Below are 17,872 nucleotides of genomic sequence, written 5' to 3' on the forward strand. Positions count from 1 at the left end.
CAGCTTAAGGCAGGAATGGTGGTTTGTGACAATGGCACCAACTTCCTCTCCGCCCTACGACAGGGACAACTGACCCATGTGCCCTGTTTGGCTCACGTCCTTAACTTGGTGGTACAGCGGTTTATGGGCAGGTACCCGGGCTTACAGGATGTCCTGAGGCAGGCCTGAAAGTCTGTGTGCATTTCCTCTGGTCATATAATGCCAGTGCTCGGTTGGCTGACCTCCAAAAGGAATTTAACCTGCCCAAGAACCGCCTAATCTGTGACATGCCCACCAGGTGTAACTCAACGTTGGCCATGCTGCAGTGGCTGCACACACAGCAGAGGGCCATCAATGAGTACCTGTGCGACTATTTCACCAGGACAGTGTCAGGGGAGCTTGTTTTTTTTTCCCCACGCCACTGGGCCATGATCAGGGATGCATGCACTGTCCTGTCACCATTTGAGGAGGCCACGAGGATGGTGAGCAGTGACAGTGCATGCATCAGTGACACTGTCCCCCTTGTCTACCTGTTGGAGCACATGCTGCATGGAATAATGGACAGGACACTTGAGGCAGAACAGAGGCAGGAAGAGGAGGACTTCCTTAGCTCTCAAGGCCCCCTTTATCCAGACAGTGTTCCTGCGTGCCCGCCGATCACACAGGAAGAGGATGAGGAGGAGGAAGATTGTGTCAGTATGGAGATGGAGCCTGGCACTCAGCATCAGCAGCAGTCTTTAAGAGATCATTTACAGTCCCAAGAAACCCATGGACTTGTACGGTGGCTGCGGATCATGTCATCCTTAGTGACCCAGAGGACTCCAGACCAAATGCTTCAGCAAACCTACGCTGTATGGCCTCCCTGATCCTGCGAAGCCTGCAGAAGGATCCTGGTATTCGTGGTATCAAGAAGAGGGATCAATACTGGCTGACAAACCTCCTTGATCCACGTTACAAGGGTAAGGTTGCGGACCTTATCTTGCCGTCGCAGAGTGAGCAGAGAATGAAACATCTTCGGGAGGCCTTGCAGAAAGGTCTGTGCAATGCATTGCTAGAGACTGGGAGGTTACAAACTCCTATTCCTGGACAACGTGTTGCTGAGGCTTCGGTCAGTCAAAGAAGGAGCGGTGGAGAAGGTGGCCGTCTGACTGATGCGTTCGGACAATTTTTTAGTCCGAAGCCCCAAGTTATGATCGGTTCCAGCAACCATCGCCAGCGTCTGTTGTACATGGTGCAGGAATACCTAGGGGCAATATCTGACTTGGACACCTTTCCCACCGAAAATCCTCTGGCTTACTGTGTCTTGAGGATGGATTACTGGCCAGAGCTTGCACAGTATGCAATTGAGCTACTGGCCTGTCCTGCATCCAGCGTTCTTTCGGAACGCACATTCAGTGCTGCTGGAGGCTTTGTAACCGATCACAGGGTGCACCTGTCCACTGACTGGGACGATCGACTGGCCTTCATAAAAATGAATCAGTCTTGGATCACCACAAGCTACCAAGCTCCTGATGCTTATGTAACCGAATAATTTTTTTTGAAATATCAGATCCCTTCAAGACTGCCTATGCTGATGCTAAGTGACTAACCTGTTATGCTGAGTGACTATCCTCTTCTTCCTCAATGATCTTGCTGAGAGCTTGTAAGAATATTTTTGGTTCAGCCCCTGTTTAACAGGGGCGTGCAATTAAAATTTTTGATGCAATATTTTGCAAGGAGGGTTCGTTGCTGCGCTCCAACTTGAGTATCTGTGAGGGGTTGCAGTGTTGTGGCACCAGGACCAGTGCCTAAGACCCAATTTTTCAGCCCCTGTTTAACAGGGGTGTGTAATTACAATTTTTGATGCAATATTTTGCAGTAGGGCTCGTTCCTGTGCTCCAACTAGAGTATCTGTGGGGGGCTGCAGTGTTGTGGCACCAGTTCCTAAGGCCCAATTTTTCTGCCCCTGTTCAACAGGGACATGTAATTACAACTCTTGATCTAATATTTCACAGCAGGGCACGTTTCTGCGCCCACCAAGAGTAACTTTTAGGACTTACAGTGTTGTGGCACCAGTACCACCACCACCACCAAAGGCCCATTTTTTCTGCCCCTGTTCAACAGGTGGATGTAATTACAATTTTTGATCTAATATTTCACAGCAGGGCCCGTTCCAGCACCCACCAAGAGTAACTGTGAGGACTTACAGTGTTGTGGCAACACCACCACCACCAAAGGCCCAATTTTTCTGCCCCTGTTGATCTAATATTTCACAGCAGGGCCTGTTTCTGCGCCCACCAAGAGTAACTGTGAGGACTTACAGTGTTGTGGCACCAGCACCACCACCACCACCACCACCACCAAAGGCCCAATTTTTCTGACCCTGTTCAACAGGGGCATGTAATTACAAATCTTGATCTAATATTTCACAGCAGGGCCCGTTCCTGCGCCAACCAAGAGTAACTGTGAGGGCTTACAGTGTTGTGGCAACACCAACACTTAAGGCCCCAATTTCTGCAGAGTATATAGGGCAGGCCCCTACTTTCAAACATTCAACTTACAAACGACTCCTACTTGCAAACGGAAGGAGACAACAGGAAGTGAGATGAAATCTACCCCTAGGAAGGGAAATTCTCTCCTGTAAGAGTTAATATGGGAAAAACGTGTCTCCTCTGCACTGATGCAAAAACCCAAATTGTCAAAAAACATTTGTCATTGGGACAGAAAGTGAGGTGAAATCTTCTGAAGAGGTGCACAGACATCAAAACAAATGTCACAGGGGTGATAACCCTTCCCTATGTTTTCCAAAAAGCTTAAAATAGATTTTCTGGCTGGAGCTACACTTTAAAAATGTACCAGTTCAAAATTACAAACAGATTCTACTTAACAACAAACCTACAGTCCCTGTCTTGTTTGCACCGCCTGTATACTGCTGTTCAGAGTATATAGGGCCTGGGGGCCCCACGCCTTTCCTTTTTTTAATTTTGGTGAGGGGTTCCCCTTAATATCCATACAAGACCCAAAGGGCCTGGTAATGGACTGGGGGGTACCCATGCTATTTGTCTCACTGATTTTCATCCATATTGCCAGGACCCGACATTACATTAAAGCCGCAAGCAGTTTTAAATGACTTTTAAATTCCTTTAAAAATGCCATTTTGTGCAGGGACTGTTCTAAGCATGGAAAACACGCGCCACTTTACAGGCATACTATAGACACCCCCCAGGTACGATATTTAAAGGAATATTTCACTTTTTTTTCACTTTAAGCATCATTAAAATCACTGCTCCCGAAAAAATGGCTGTTTTTAAAACTTTTTTTGCATTGATACATGTCCCCTGGGGCAGGACTCAGGTCCCCAAACCCTTTTTAGGACAATACCATGCAAATTAGCCTTTAAAATTAGCACTTTTGATTTTGAATGTTCGAGTCCCATAGACTTCAATGGGGTTCTAAATTTTCGGTCCGTGAATTTTCAGTCCGTTCGCAGGTTCTGGTGCGAACCGAACCGGGGGGTGTTCGGCTCATCCCTAATAGACAGGTGTGTGGCTTTCCTAACCAAGTCCAATCAGTATAATCAAACACAGCTGGATTCAAATGAAATGGAAGAGAAAAGGAATGGAGCCCAACACCAAAAATACTAGACATATGGATAAAGGAAATTTACCTATTGACACAACAGGAAAACTGAAATCCAATAACAGATGCACAGTGTGCAAGAGAGTTGCTGCTGTACTGACAGACTGATACCAAATGGTGATGTTATATGTGCTTGAACTACCCAGGAGGCCCTAATTGGACCTATAAGGGAGTCAAGCACACACATGGTCCCACACTAATTGATGCACAAGGGGGATCAGGTATTGGAAAAAACCCAATCAATAAATTGTTTGGGCTCCATTTCTGTGAAATACAAATGTAGCGCTGGTAGATTTGCAATCTACCGCATGTTAGGAAAATTTAGTAACTTGTTCGTTAGGAAGGTTAAGTTTGCCTCTGTTCCAGCTTGGCTGACGTTGTGTGTGTTTCCGTGCTGACCGGTGGGTGTCGCTGTTATCACTGGTTAGTGTTGGAAAGGCAACATGTTGAAGCGTATGGATGCTCTTCTGTCCCGGAGACCACTCGGTGGAGGTGGTCCTCCGAGTTGCATTCTGGGCGAGGGTATTTATGAGACAGACGCCATATTTTGGGGTTCGTTTTACAGCCACCTGCTGGCCCTCCTGGCCGACAGGTATGCATTAAGGAGCTACCTCGTGGTCCTCCGTTCCGGAAGCCCACGATACTGCTTCGCAGGGGTTGGTCCAGAGGCTTGTCTGGGGCCTACCACTGTGGCCGAGGAATGGTCCTGAGCTGTCGGTCCTGTGTGACGAAGCTGGACAACTGAGGAGATTCCAGGGGAGGGATCACGCAGCGTGCTGGTCTATAGAGGGGCCTGGTGACTCGGTTGGAGGACGTATCCGAAAGTAACTATACAGCATAGTGTTGCCGGGTTGGCTTAAAGGTTCAGGCACTGTGACTGACATTCATTACAGAAAATCTGATACATCCTGTGGCAGAGGATCGTACGGATTTTGTTCCCAAGCAAGTCTGTGGCAGAGACTTTGATTCGTGCTGCGTACTGGCTGCTAGGCTGGTGAGAGAGGCCTATCCAGACGAGCAAGGAGTGTGTCCCATGAGGGGAGCGCATTCCATACAATATCTGAATTCTACCCAAACATTTGTTAAAAGAACCCTACAAGAAGATGTTTGAGTTTCTTCTGCAGTTTCCTTTACGCCTCTTTCCTGCTATTTCCTAAGTCAAGTGTTTAATAAAGCATTGAAAACGTACTCCAGTTTTGGTGCGTGTGTCGTCCAGAGGTAAACTCAACGGAACCCTAGACCCGGTGTCGGTGAAACAGAGGGAAGCAGAGTGAAGGTAACAGACCCGCTTAAACCAGCAGCTCCACCGTGAGTTATTGCTACACAAAGATCATCGATAAGTAAATATTATTAGTAAAGAGTATACTACTTACTAAAAAAAGGGGAAGAGAAAAGGAATGGAGCCCAACTCCTCCCCAAAAAAGTACTAGACATATGGATAAAGGAAAATTACCTATTGACACAACAGGGAAAAACAAAATCCAATATCATATACAAGGTGTGTGAGAGAGGTGCTGCCATACAGACAGACTAACATCAAATGGAGATGTTATATGTGCTTGAACTACCCAGGAGGCCTTATGCCAGCGTCACGTGGGCATGACACAACAAGGGGGGCGAGCACACCTGACCATCCGTGCTCACCTCCTCATACGTCAGATGAGATCACAAAGCACACATGCTGGCGCAGAAACATCCAAAAGGACATCATGCGTGAGGCATGGGGGGTGTGGCAGAATGGAAATAGAATAGAAAGGTAGGTATGCAGCCCCCCAATCGCGCCCCCCCAAAAATTAAAGGGTGGGTGTCTGTAAATGATCAAGTAAAGGTATGGGGAGAGTGGCGCTCCCTAGGAAGATGGGAAAAGGGTCCCTACATAAACACAAAAATGTGTACTACACCCAAATGTAAATGTACTATCAACCACCTAATTAAATAAAATAAATATTAACAAATTGAAAAGTTATGAATATATGTGTAGATATGTATGTAAATCCAATTGCAAAGGGGGGTGTGACGCCAAAGCGTAATGGGACAAGCCCACCCAATTACCCCACATCCTGCCGAAGCAGAGAGGAGGTGAAGAAGGAGGGTGCCCATAACGCGATGCAGCTCCCGGGTATAGGACAATGAAACAGCCACCCAGGTGATAATCACACAAGACTATAATAGGCCTCACTCCATGAGGGGCAGGACATGATATGCATCTCCATTTGGTGTTAGTCTGTCCGTACGGCTGCACCTCTCTCACACACCTTGTATCAGATGATGGATTTCATTTTTCCCTGTTGTGTAAATAGGTATTTTCCTTTAACCATTTTTTTTTTTTTTTTTTGTGGTTGGGCTCCATTCCTTTTCTCTTCCCCGTTTTTTTTAGTAAGTATTATACTCTTTACTAATAGTATTTACTTATAGTTGATCTTTGTATTTCTCAGAAATGCAATTTACTGATTGGGTTTTTTCCAACACCTGATTCCCCCCCCCTGTGCATCAATTAGTGTGGGACCGTGTGTGTGTGTGTGCTTGACTCCCTGATAGGTCCAATTAGGGACTCCAGGGTAGTTCAAGCACATATAACATCTCCATTTGGTGTCACTCTGTCTGTACAGCAGCACCTCTCTCACACACTGTTCATCTGTTATTGGATTTCAGTTTTCCCTGCTGTGTCAATAGGTAATTTTCCTTTATATTCCTATATGTCTAGTATTTTTGGGGTTGGGCTCCATTCCTTTTCTCTTCCCTGCCCTGCTTTTTTTTTTTAGAAAGCAGTATGCTTTTTGTTACTAGTATTTATGTATAGTTGATTTTTGAACTTCACAGAAATTAAACCCAAACTATTCACCAATTGTTTTTTTTCCAACACCTTATCCCCCCTTGCACATCAAACAGTGTGTGTGTGTGTGTGTGCGCGCGCTTGACTCCCTGGTGGGTCCACTCTACCACAGTTTCCTGTATGGACACTACAGGCAGCCTCCAGGTTTGGGTCTCACAAGTTTCAGGCTTCGCTCTTATGAGAGTATATGTGGTGATAGTTTATTATTGTCTCTTACATATTATTTTATTAATTTTCCCTGTCTACACTTTACAATATTGTCGCACTTATATTTCTCTATTTATTTAGGTGCACCTGCCCCTGCCCCCGAGGAAGTTGTTTTAGCCATGAAACATGTTGGGCATATCTGGATGCATCTTGTGTCTTATATAGATGATCTATTTAATTTTAGCTCAGCTGGATTTATTATTTTTATTATTATGCCAGTCTGTTTAAAAGTCACAAAACATGGAGGACGATATTTTATGCCACATTGTGCAATGTACTTGTATGCTATGATCAATTTCTAGGATTATGGTCTTTTATTTATATATATGTATATATCTATCTATATCTATCTATCTATCTATCTATATCTATATAGATAGATATAGATATATATATATATATATATATATATATATATATATATATATATATATATATATATATATATATATATATATATATATATATATATATATATATATAAATTTGTTGCATGTTTATCAATTGTATTCAATATGAAACAGTTTTTTACTGTCCAGATAATAAATACATATATGTTTTTATTATTGACTAATTTTTTGGCCACATTGCTTCATTTAAAGTCCTAACTTGCTGCTTTTTTACAATGTTTTACTATTTTTTAATTCACCGCACATGTATTACATTACTAATATTTTGTCTTCGAAATCTGTTTAGATTGTTTAGCTATAAGGATACTGGACATTAAACATGGTTAATATTATTATATGTAATGTTCGGTATTTATGTAATATAAAAATTTTGTAAGCACATTTTCAACACAAATAGCTGAGTTTTCTGGATACAGAAATCTAGTAAGATGAGAAGTAATTTCATCCTCATAAATGGTAAACCCTATAAATGCATAACAGGTGGTCATACATTTTGTATAGATTCTCGATAGCTCAATTTGTAATGAATCATAACCATTCATATTATAAAGGTGCTTTATTTTTTGGTTTTGTGTGCCAGGAAGTAATTTTAAAGTGGTTGTAAACCCTTACATATACCCAGTAAAGTGACTGGCCTCGGGCAATACACAGAGATGAAACAAATTCTTCTACATAAGTTGTATATGTTTATCTGCCATCTTCTCTTCTTAACATTCGTTCAAAGTCCAGAATCTAATGTTAAAAAAAAAAAGGGAGTGGAGAGCTGAAGTTACACTCTGCAGAGCTCAGTGGGAACTCTGACAGCTGATTGGAGGGAAGGGACACATCTTCTTCACACAGGAACAGAGCTGAGGCTGTCAGTCACAGGCTGTGTGCTGGAGGTCCCCTTTGTCACCTTTTTTATCTTATCTCAAAAAATGTATCATAAGTGACTCATGCAGATAGCAGAGGAATGAAGCAGCAAACTGAAATGACACTTATTGCTCTTAATTGAGACAAATAATCACTATAGAGGAATAGGCTTTGTTCATATTTCATGTGAGGTACAACCACTTTAAGAGGACAGCATTTCTACCCTGCCAGGGATTTGTGTCAATGGGCTGATATTCACAATCCACCATTAGTAGTGAACTAGTGAAAGTCCTTTAACTCAGCCCCCTCTCACCTGATAATATAAGCATGACTGTATTGTAGAAATTTAATAAATACATTATGGCTGGGTTCATATAAATAGATGCGACTGACGGCAGGGGTCCGGTGCGTCCCTATTCTTCATTTCAGGGATGAATCAGGCCCGAATTTTTGCCTGAATGTGTCTGTGCAATTCGCTCCACAGCCACTCCGGAGATGTGTGAACCAGTTACAATCTCCTCCACATCCAGATCGCACTAGTGTGAACCCAGCCTTAAAGATAAAATTTTGCTTCCTCCTTTTTTGTGCCACCACACCCTAACTCTCTGCTCTTTCTACTACTCATATCCCATGTCACCATTTGTACATTTTAGCGGGTGCCCACTAATGATGTCAGTGCTAAATCTTGCATGCACAGTACAAGATCTAGAGCTGTTTATGGCACTGTTATTGTTTTTTTTTGCAAATCTGTTTACTGAGTTTTAAAACATTTAACAGAAAAACAACATACACTGGTCATGACAAGTGTTAACTTTGGTTCATACAGAATTATGACATAAGGTAAACTGTTACATGAAACACGACAGGGATCATAGGGTATCACGATGATCGCAGCAGGCTGGCTCCTTATGTAGGAGGGCAGCGTGGAGCTAGAGCGTGCATCTCAGAAATATATGTTCCATTCACAATTGCAAAATTCTATCTATTAACAGAGGGTAATGGGTTAATAGGTTAAATAGGGAACGAGTCTAAGGCTATGGAGGAATCCGCCAGCCATTTGGACCAAACTTGTCATATTAGCATAACAATCTTTGTAAAGAGGCAAGCTGTTGTTAACCAATTGTTTCCACAGGCAGAGAAGAGGAGGAGTAGGCTTATGCCAGCTGAGGGCTATGGCTTTGCAGGCGTAAAAGAGAAGTAGCCTGACCAGGGTATGGCTTGCCACCGTGGGAATCAGCTGTTCTATCAGGCCCAACATACATATTGCCATGGAGGGTTGGAGCGATATGGTGGTGACCTGGGTTATGACATTTAGTATCTCCTTCCAATATTCAACAATGGCCGGGCAGATCCAAAAAATATGCGTAAAGTCACCAGGTATTGTTCCACAACGTCAGCATCCTGGGAGGGGGGAGGCGGGGTTCATTCGTAATCTGTGTGGGGTAAAGTATGCACGATGGACCATCTTGAACTGGATTAGTCGGTCTCTCAGTGGGACCAGAGATCTGAAAGTTAAGTCCCATATGTCATCCCAATCGTCATTGTCAAAGTCGGGAATGTCGTGTAGCCATTTGTTTCTGAGTTTCTCCAGGGTAGGGAGGGAGGTCATTATCAAATGGGAGTAAAGTGGCGAGGTGGGCTTATTTGCACATCTGGATCTGAGAGCTGTAGATATCGAAAAAAGTAGTTCTTCGGGATGTTGAAATCAGAAATCAGTTTGGAGAGTGGGGCCAGGGATTGATTGGATGTTACTTGGTCCACTGTTTTAATGTTAAATTTAGTCCAAGCTTGGGGTTCGGGCAATTTGTAAATGAGCTCCAGGGTGGGGTTCAACCACAAGGGGGCAGCTGGAGATAATGCATTTTTAGGGTATCTTTCAATTTTAAGGCCCGCCCCCCATGCTTGCATTGTGGTGCGCATGGAGAGGGTCAATGGGTAGGGGGCCCTAGGGCCACGGAAAAGTAGAAATTTCAGCACTTCCAATGATTTCACCACCGCTGCCTCAACCAAGGTTTGTCGTGTCGGGAGTGAGCCACCAAGCCGCTGTAACTAGTTGGGTAGCCAGGGAATATTTATATAGGTCAGGGCATGACAGTCTTCCCTGGGAGGACCGGCACACAAGTGTTGACCATCCGTATCTGGGGGACTGGGTTCCCCAGATAAAGGAGGCAAAGAGGCTATGCAGCCGGGTGAAAAAGGATTTGGGAATCTATTGCAGGGACTGGCGAAGTAGGTTGGGTAGGATTTTCATTTTTATCAGATTTATCCGACCTAGCAATGACAAGGGTAGTGACTCCCATGCCTTCAGTCTCAGCCGTGTCTCCTGAACTACTGGGGATAGATTCAGGGGCAAGAAATCTGAAGCCTGTCTCGAGATTACCACCCCAAGGTACTTGAAACTCTCAACCCATTGTGGGGGTATATCAGAGGGGGCAGTGGTTTGAGCTGCAGGGTCTATAGGGAACATAAGGGACCTTAACCAGTTAACTTTGAGGCCTGTGACAGTGGAGAATGAGTTCAGGATCTGCAGTGCCCCTTCGAGCGAGGAGTCTGCATCATTGAGGAGGTCGTCCGCCAGCCAGCCAATGCACAGGCCCTTGATGTGTTGGGAGGTGCGCAGGGCCTCTGCCAGTGGTTCCATCGCGATGGCGAAAAGGGCTGGAGAGAGAGGGCAGCCCTGTCGCGTGCCTCTGGACAAAGGGAAGGGCTGTGACAGACCCCCCCCAACTTGATGGCTGAAGTGGGGTGCTTGTAGAGTACCCATAGTATTGCTGAAATACGTCTAATATGTCCGGGAGAGAAGGGTCCGATTCACCCGAAGGAGACACTATGCTATGGTATGGTATCACCGTCAGGGGCAGGTCATGTTGTGCCAACATAGCCAGCAGGCAACCGTTCCGGTCCCCCTGTTTGAAAAATCTTTGCTTGTTATGGTAGATATCTAGTCTGCTAAGTTCTGTTAGGTGGAGGTGTAGTTCCCGTTTCGCTGCGTTAAAGACGTCAAAGCCAGAGTTGGTGGGGTAGGCCGCATAGGCCTTAGTCTGGGTATCTACCTTGTTTTGTAACTCAGTTGTCGTAGCGGCTTGTTCTCTATGGATCCCAGCTATTGAGGAGATCTATTGACCCCTAGTGAAGGCCTTGAAGGAGTCCCAAGTGACCTCTGGGATGGAGGACCCCGTATTAAGTTCCCAGTATTCGGTAAGGCGAGGTGGGATGGTGTTGGTCAAGTCGGTGTGGGAGAACCAATGGGTTCCCAGGTGCCAAAGGGCGGAGGTTGGGGAGGTGGGGGAGCGGATATTAAGGAGGGGGCAATGGTCCGACAGCCCACTAGGTAGGTATGTGGCGTCTAGTACGTCCGACATCATGGCTGGTTTGGCAAAGGCCAAGTCAATGCATGAGGACATTTTGTGTGTGGCGAAGAAGCAGGAGTAAGCCCTGGTCGAGGGGTGTTTCCACCTCCAGACCTCGGTCACTCCCATTGCCTTTGCCCAAGTGGATAAGTCTGTGGAGCATTGTTTAGGGGGAACTGGTCTGTCTAAGTCCGGGGCTAGGATGGCATTAAAATCGCCCATAAGTAACAACCTTGCGGGACAGTATGGGGTAACCCGTTCTAGGATAGTGTATAAGGTGGATATTGAGAAGGGAGGAGGAATGTATATATTTACCACAATGTATCTCGTGCCCCAAACTGTGAAAACCACTATCACATATTTACCCTGGGGGTCGGTGTGAATCTACTCCACTATGCATGGAAAAGATTTGCTGATCAGCACCGAGACCCCCCTGGCATAGGTGGAGTAGAAGGCATGGAAGGTTCTCTGGATCCACGGCTTGTTTAGTGCCAATAATTTGCTGTCCATAAGGTGTGTCTCCTGAAGCAGTATCATGTTGGGGGAGTGTAATTTGAGATACTTAAATAGTACTGCTCTTTTAAATTTGGAGTTGAGCCCCTGGACATTCCAGGATAAGATGTTAAAGGTGGACATATCACGTGTGGCTATCAGACGGTTTCAGTATAATATCAAGGAGACTCACATTTACGTTAATAGCATGTAACAAGAGCTGCATGGTTCCAGAGAGCCCATTGTAAACAGAGTCATGACCAAGCATTAACCAGACTAGCAAAAAAACACATACATTAACAAAAAACAAAAGTATCCTTGTTGACAGCAAGGTGTCAACCCTGCCCTTATCTGATGGCATCCCTAGGAACTTGGGAGCAATCAGATAGGGCCTATACCCAAAAAATAACAATTTAACCCTTTAAAATTTCTCGGCAACAGTTCAATGCTGTATGTTAAAACTTATGGAAGTTCTCCAGGGGGCAAGCAGGTACAAGTTGGTAGCAACACTCCGTGCTATACCAGGTTCCTCGGAGTGATTCCTTTTTTGGGGAGGGGGGCTGCCTTCTGGCAGTGGTGGCTCCTGTGGAGTCCTGGGGAAGGTGGGCGAGCAGGAGCAAATAGAGGTACCCAGGGAGATAGTGGAGCTTTGGATGTAGGAGGGGAAGACAGGAGGTGTGGGTATGGGAGATTGTCAGGAGGGTCCAGCATTTTTCAGGAGAATCAGCTCATGCAGCCTGGGGAGTGAGACATAGTGTGGGGTGGGGGGGTGGGGGCAGTTCAGGTGATCATAAAGTTTAAATAGGCAGAGTAATGTATAAAGTACTTAGCTGGCATCTTGAGGCACGGTAAGGGAACAGCCAGGTTATGCGGTCTTCAGGTGGGTTTCAGCGGGTGTCCAGCCAAGCCGACGCAGCCTCTGGATTATCAAAGAATCTCGTACGGTCGCCGTCTGTAATTCTAATCCTGCTGGGATAGAGGATGCTGAAACGCCTTTTTCTCTCAATCTCTTGCATACATCTGTGAAGGATTTACACCTTTGTTGAATTTCCTGGGAATAATCGGGAAAGAACAGTAGCTTGGTGTCCTCATATTTGATGTCGGGCTTGGCCCAGGCTGCTGCCAGGATGCGGTCTCGGTCCGGTCCGGTCCCGGTCCCGGTAATTGAGGAACCGCAGCAAAAAGGGGCGCGGTGAGGCCCCAGGTCTTGGTGGGGTTGGTGGGACCCTGTGGGCGAGCTCCACCACAAAAGTTGGCGGCAGGTCAGTCAGGACGAACAAATCCATTAGGAGTGGCTCAGTGAACTCAGTGGGCCTGAAGACCTCTGCCCGCTCAGGTAGGCCCAGGATGCGGATGTTATTCTGCCTCAGGCGGTTCTCAGTGTCTATGGCCCTCTCCTGTAGTGCACGTACCTGCAGCTGTAGAGCCCGGAGGTCCCTGGAGTCCGATCGGACCACTTGGTTCACGCTGTAGACCCGGTTCTCCACCTCCGTCACCCAGGCCCAGAACTTGTCAAGATCCTGGCAGATGAGGCTGACATCTGTGGCCACATAATCAATTTTTGCTGCTAGCGATGCTTTGCACTCTGCTATCGCCACTAGGATGGCTGCTCCTGAGGGGTGAGCTGCGTCGGCACTGTTATTGTTTAAACATTACCCTGGCTACTACAATGCAAGTTACACCACTCTACACTAATGTTATCAAAATGTTTAAATGCATTACACCACTCTACACTAATGCTATCAAAATGTATAAACGATAACAAGGGCTGAGGTGCATGCTGAAGTGATTTTTAGTGAAAGTGCACCCTAGTTCCCTAGGGACACCCGGTCAGTCACTACTCACTGACATCTCTGGTTAGTAAGTGAGCAGAATCCAATTGAAATCCTTTTTTTGTTTTGTATTTGGCTTAGCAGATTATGGCGCAAGAATCCACATTCCTGTGATGTCATTGTCCTAAAAAAGGAGGTTCTTCCTTTACTTACCAAAGAAATTACATTACAGAAGTTGACCTGGCTTGTGGAGCAGATCATTTATTTGCTTTTCAGAGAATCAATAATGATTTTGGTTTTGTTTTGTTTTTTGTTTTCTTGCAAAACTCTGGCTGCTGTTGCTATCTAAGACCCCATACACACTATTAGATTTTCTGCAGATTTTTGTCTTCAGATTTACCAAAACCATGCAGTGCAAGGGCCTCCCTGATTGCATACAAATTGAAACACTTATGCCACGTACACACGATCGGACATTCCAACAACAAAATCCTGGATTTATTTCCGACAGATGTTGGCTCAAACTTGTCTTGCATACACACGATCGCACAAATGTTCTTGGAAATTCCGAACGTCAAGAACGCGGTGACGTATAACACGTACGACAAGCCAAGAAAAATGCCATTGCGGCTCTTCTGCTTGATTCCCAGAATGCGTGGAAATTTGTGCATTGGAATTGTGTACACACGATCGGAATTTCCGACAACGGATTTTGTTGTTGGAAAATTTGAGAACTAGCTCTCAAATTTTTGTTGTTGGAAATTCCTACAACAAATGTCCGATGGAGCCTACACACGGTCAGAATTTCAGACAACAAGCTCACATCGAACATTTGCTGTCTAAAATTCCGACCGTGTGTACGCGGCATTAACCACTTCCGGACCAGCCACCGCAGTTTTACTGCGGCAGGCTGGCTCCCCTGTGCAAAATCACGTTACTGTACGTGATCTCGCGAGGTCCGGATAGCAGGCGCGTGTGTGCCCGCTGCACAGTGGGGGTGCTAATGCTTGTGGCCGACGGTGGCGATGACCGCCACCGTTCCTATTAGCTAGGAACCATGATCTGTCACTTCCTGTATTTATTCCCTCCCCCTTCAGTTAGAATCACCTCCCAGGGAACATAGTTAACCCCTTCACCACCCCCTAGTGTTAACCACTTCACTGCCAGGGATGGAAATAAAGTTTTTCACGGCTCAGGACCACTGAGAGGGAGGATGGGTGGAGCGTCACCACGTAGGCACGTCAGGTCCGCGCCGGAGCCTCTGCCTCCCCGCACACTCGTTTGGCCCATGACTGGAATGAAGGGACGCCGGGTTCGTAACGGAGAGAGATAGAGCTGTTTCACCAACTCCCCCGCCCCTCCCGCAGCAGCGTCGGATCGAGCAGTCAATTGGAGCAGGGACCCATTGGAGTGAGTGAGGTAACGCTGACCTCTGACGAACAGGTTAGTGGAGTTGGTTGGAGGGTGACTGCAGCGGCAAGGAGGTATTCAGCAATAGGTCCTCGGGGACAGAGGTGAAGGAGGAGGTGGTGAGAGCGCCTGTGAATCTTTGTACGGCTCCCCGAAATTGGACCAGCATAGAAGAGGCGCTGATGGCCTCAGCTCTAAATATCGGTTAGTAAAGAACTATTGGTGAAAGAACCCTCTCTAGATATGTGGTACAGATGGAATTTTAAAATTTTGTGAAGATGAGAAGCGGGGGATAGCGGTCGATGACTACCCTATAAATGCTGGTTTAGAGGTGACTGTTTGGAGGCCTTATTCTCTGTGGCTGAATGAAAAAACAATATTTTGTATATAAAAGCTCACCCACTGTTGTATTTAAATACCCACAACACCCCCCCCCCCTCATATGAACGCAAATATACAGGGTTTGACTCCGGGTAAACTCTTAGGATTGCCTTACTCCCCTCAGATCACCCCAGGACTGAGGAGGGTTTGAAGAATTGCAAGGGGCTGCTCCATGTGGGTCCACGGGTAAGCTGAATGGAATTGATCAAATTAAGTCTATATAACTTTGAGGAGATGGCCCTGTAGGTGTCTAGCTGCCTCCCCTTAAGAACAATTGTTTTTGGGAAATGCATGAGTGATCAGCCTGAATAAAAATCGCACTATAACTGGATTCTTCCCCAGGGTCAAACCACCACTAGACTAATACCAGACTAATACCTTACGCTTGGTTAGGTGGGGATTGAAACAGAGAAAGCAGCTAAAGCTGGTAAAGGTGCCACGACGGTGTTAAGCCCTGGCGGGATACAACGCTATATGTCCGCGGAATCTAGTATACTTGAAGAAACGCAGGGAAGCCCTAGACTAGGGGCCCCAATGAGACCAGGAATTAACAGACAGAAGGGGGCAGCCGAGTAGAATAAAGGAGGAAAAATACAGGAAGGTAAAATTGTAAAGTCAAGGAATAGTGGGAACCTCCTACAGAGCTGCTCTGAGGCCCAAGAGGGATTACAGAGGAAGAGTGGGGGCGAAGAAGAATCAGGGGGACAAAGACCAGCAGAGCAGTCAACACAGGAGGAAGTCCCACAAATTAAAGAAATGCTTGCTGAGATGTTGTTAAAAATGGAGACCTCACTAAAAACAGATATTGCGGCAGTAAGAACAGATATTGGACATGTGCTTAGGAGGGTGGAGGAGACAGAGGACAGATTAGAAGATCACAAGCAAAGATTAGAAAGCATCAGTAAGCAATTAAGGGATCTACAAAATATAAACAGAAACCTCCTTTATAAAATCGAAGACCAGGAGAATCGCAGCCAACGTAAAAACCTGCGAATAAAGGGTCTGCCTGAAAAATATGGGAATGAAGCCTTGATGCCAGTATTGCAGCAACTGTTTAACCCCTTAGGGGGAAAGGAAATAACAGAACCACTGAAACTAGACAGAGCCCACAGGATCGCACGATACCCCCAAAACAGAGCAGAGAGCCCGAGAGACATGATAATAAGGTTCCATTACGTAGAAGAGAAAGCCAAAATAATGGGAAAACTGCGTCAGCAGTCAGGGTTAGGTTTGGAAGGGATGGAACTACAAGTCTACTCAGACCTGTCGGCGGAGACTCTCTTAAGAATGAGACTGTTGAAACCATTGACTGGGTTATTGAAAACATCAGATATATTCTATCAATGGGGGTTCCCAGCCTGCCTAATTGGGAAAAAAAATGGGCGAACAGCAGTGCTGAGATTCCCAGAGGATCTGGAGGACTTCTGTAGTAGGCTGGGCGTTGTCCCTCCCCAACTCCCAGGTTGGGGAGAGGAGGAGGGAGGTATACCCACAAGAAGAGTAAGGGGCTGGAGAGGGGTGGAGGCTTAATAAACAGAGTAGAAATAGCCGCAATGAAGTACAGTCGGGGAATATGGGATTTTCCCAGCGCGAGCTGAGTGTGACGGGGGTGGGGGGGACGGGTGGGATCTGGGGGTGCCTGAGACGTGAGCCCATTGGGGAATATGGGGGCAGGGTGGCACCAAGCTGATGGAATCCACCCGACCCATATAAAGAACAGAGGGGTCTGCCCAGCCGTCCTAGGCGACCTGTTCCAGACTAGGGGGGTGGGGGGGATGATGGGAGGGAGGGGATTGGCTTGGAGGGTGGCAGGTATTTGGGGGGGACGGGGTGGGCGGGACGGTTTTTCTTTTGGGGAGGGGTGTGGGGGGGGGGAATATGTTCTTTGGGGGCTCCCTCTCTCTCTCTCTCTCTCCAGGGTATCCCCTACTGGATTGGCCAGACGCTCTTTCTGGACATAAAATATGGGAGTTGTAAATTTTGTCACTTATAATGCAAGAGGAAAAAAAAAGATGTAAAATAAGCCAGGAATTGCAGTTCCTGGGAGAAAATGTGGTGTTCCTGCAAGAGACTTATATCACACATGTATCAGGAGGTGGGTTGGCGACCTATCAGTTCCCAAAGTGGTTCTATGGAGATGCAGGATCAACACACTCAAGGGGAGTAGCGATTGGGTTTGACAGGACAATGATGTTTGTTGAGGAGGAGCGGCTGGTCGATCCAGGGGGTAGGTTCCTGTTTGTGCAGGGGAAGCTGTTTGACATGTTAGTTACAGTAGCAAATATTTACTCCCCAAACAGGAACCCTGATAAATTCTTGAGGAAGGTTCTGAGGAAACTCGAGACCTTTAAAAAAGGTAAATTGATAATTGCAGGGGATTTAAACTGGATGGACACCTCGAGGGGTGTATCAAAGCTCGGTATACAAGGAGAGGCACTAAAAAAAAACGTTAACAAGCCTCCAGCTAATGGACGCATGGAGGATTAGCCATCCAAAGGAACGGGACTATACCTTTTATTATGCACCCTGTTGTGGAAAATATTATATTAATGTGTTGTCATAAGAGTC

This window comes from Aquarana catesbeiana, linkage group LG13 (genome assembly GCF_042186555.1).
Source record: "Aquarana catesbeiana isolate 2022-GZ linkage group LG13, ASM4218655v1, whole genome shotgun sequence".
In the NCBI taxonomy this organism is placed as follows: Eukaryota; Metazoa; Chordata; class Amphibia; order Anura; family Ranidae; genus Aquarana; species Aquarana catesbeiana.